The 2,500-nt window shown below is 36.8% G+C and overlaps 1 protein-coding gene across 6 annotated transcripts in view; it reads left to right on the top strand.

The window, feature by feature from the left end:
* The window catches only part of LOC137979565 (uncharacterized), an 11,319-nt gene extending 10,142 nt beyond the window's left edge, over positions 1–1,177 (top strand). For all 6 annotated transcript variants that reach the window (XM_068826850.1, XM_068826847.1, XM_068826848.1 and 3 more), the window contains one exon: positions 1–1,177. This exon is cut by the window's left edge and continues 683 nt beyond it. The gene's annotated coding sequence lies outside the window, so the exon portion shown is untranslated.
* The last annotated feature ends 1,323 nt before the right edge of the window (positions 1,178–2,500 follow it).

The raw sequence follows: 2,500 nt of genomic DNA, 5'->3' as shown, positions 1-2,500 counted from the left end.
CGATGTCTGCTTTGTGCGCGTGTTCTGACTTAACGTAATGTAAGCTACTCTACGGTGTCGAATCATTATCCTGTGTGGGAGCATTTCTTTCGTTCACGTGTTCTGGGCAGTGAAATTATCCTGTGAGCTCTCTTCTCTTCCGCCCCAGTTTCCAAGATCTTTCATTCCCCCACCCCAGAGGCAGATGAAAGACCCTGGGAACCTATAATTTTGTTTCATGACGTTCATGTAAGCAACAGGAAAAAGCAAGAATTTCATATCCTTGAATTTACTCGTGATACATCGATCTTTGTCAACTGCTTAGTGGAAATCCCACAGTATTTTTCAGCAGAACAATGTCATTCAAATGTGGCATCCATATTTGTAAGATGTCTAATGTCTAGTTTGAGTTATGGTTATGGTAATCTATGCTTCAAGAAGTTTCCTAATGCGTCGCAACCTCAGTATAGGATAAGGATGGTTCTTTCACCGTTATAATGTGAAGAAATTTTTAGTAAATATTTAAAACAATAATGTCCCTAGCTTGGATTATTATCTAAGAACACATAAAAACGTATAATCAACCATTTTGTTGATGTGCCAACGCTTAAACATCCTTAATTTTATTCGCAAGGTACATCACATACAATACTCACTAACATTACCAATACATTACCTAACGTTTACGTGCTTTGAACCTGCTGAGGCTTGGACTATACATACACATCATGATATAAAACTTAAAGCAAAGAAAGGAAAGGCTTCTATATGAAATTTATCTTTGCATAATAACCTTACCTCTAAACAAAATCAAAAAACTGAGCGAGATTTGGGACATTATTAACTGCGTTTACACGCTACAATTTTAAGCCATTGAGTGAATGATGTCACTTTTCCTCGGATCCAACCCTCTGATGTCCAGTCGGTCAGTTTTGAACGTGAGTAATGGTGGACGGTGAAATCCAAAAGTGGCACTCAAAGTAATCAGCCGTCGGATAAAAATCAAAGCTGAAAATTTTACATAACAGTTAACTAGCATGTGAGGCAGGGGAGCCTGCAATGTTCATCCTATGTAACCAAACACCGTGTGGTAGAATATTGTGGATGATCTTGCATTGAAACGTACTTAATTTTTTTTCTTCAGTTATTGTAAATGGAAGCATATAGATTGCATACAAAAACAATAAAATAAAATAAAAATTACAACTTGGTAACATCTGCTCCTTGTCTAAAAATCCTAGAGCTAGCTGCCCGGGTTCTTCAAATTTTGTTTGAATCAATATATTACGAGCAAGTGAGTTCACTAGCTTGCGCATGCGCGTTGGCACAACGTTGAGACCAGGTATATCGCAGACCAGTCTCAAGGTACGCTTCCATTTATTAGGTACAGCAACTATCAAACCATATAACTTACTAACAGGTTCCTTGAGATCAGTCTTAAAACAAAATCTGTAATATAACGTGTTCTAAAATAAAATGCGTTTTTCCAAAATAGATATTTTTCGATGAATACCTAGTAAGACTGCATCGGATCTTGAATTGATCGTGTGTCAAACTTTGTAAACTCAACAGCAAGTACACTCTCTTGGTTATAAATGAGTTTATTTCACTGACACATCTACGGGTGGAGTGTTACACTAATGTGGTGGCTATGCAAAATGTTTCGGGGCAAAAACTCAGCAACTCATAGAGAAGCAGAATTTTTGAATCCTCGTTTTTTTAATAGGTATCCCATGAAAAAATAGGTATTCATTCCTCCTCTGGCTCTTAACAGTGAACGCTTTTCGTGTTCAGGTGGAAAACTGTTGGGCAAATATCTTCTTTCTGCATTTTTCGCTAGTTTCAATCCAAAATGACATAACATCATGATAACTGTGGTCCACACTGGTGGCTACGCGATTATTCAAGTCAAGCATCGGAGGGATATAAACTTAAAGTTGAGTGTTTATTTACTTTGTTTAGAGCTGCTTTTTTCTCAGTATTGCAATTTTTGGCATATTTTTAAAAGCTCTCATATTAAAGTTGCATGATGTCTGGAGGACCTCTGACTAGAACAGAAACGAAAGAAGAGAGAAGAAAGAGAACGGCAACGACAAAACAATACCAGTAATAGTCAAACTTGGTGGAAGGAGTTACTCTACAAATTCTTTTGTTGGGCACTTAACTGTTTCTTATTTTTACGGATGCGTTATTTCAAGTGGATGCGAATTAAAAAAAAAACCGGTTTAATCGCTTTTTCCTTTGTTCAGATATGAAACTCGAATTTTTGTTCTCAACTGGATTTAAATAACAATTATCCTACTCTTTTGGACATAAACAAATAGTTGACGTGTTTGTTTGTTTTACTCTAAAATGCGAACGAAGAAGTGTTTTAATCGTTTGCCCAACTGTTTTTCGATGTGCCTCGGCAGTGACTAGAAAGTTTTGCTCTTATGTTATACACACGTAATGACAATGAGCTCTCGTAAAATTGGGGAGAAACATCACTAGGATGTGTTTTCAGAAGTTTGTTTAAAGCATC

The sequence above is a fragment of the Montipora foliosa genome, chromosome 12 (genome assembly GCF_036669935.1).
Source record: "Montipora foliosa isolate CH-2021 chromosome 12, ASM3666993v2, whole genome shotgun sequence".
Taxonomy (NCBI): domain Eukaryota; kingdom Metazoa; phylum Cnidaria; class Anthozoa; order Scleractinia; family Acroporidae; genus Montipora; species Montipora foliosa.
The sequence above is the reverse complement of the archived record's forward strand: the minus strand, read 5'-3'. Positions and strand labels throughout refer to the sequence as shown.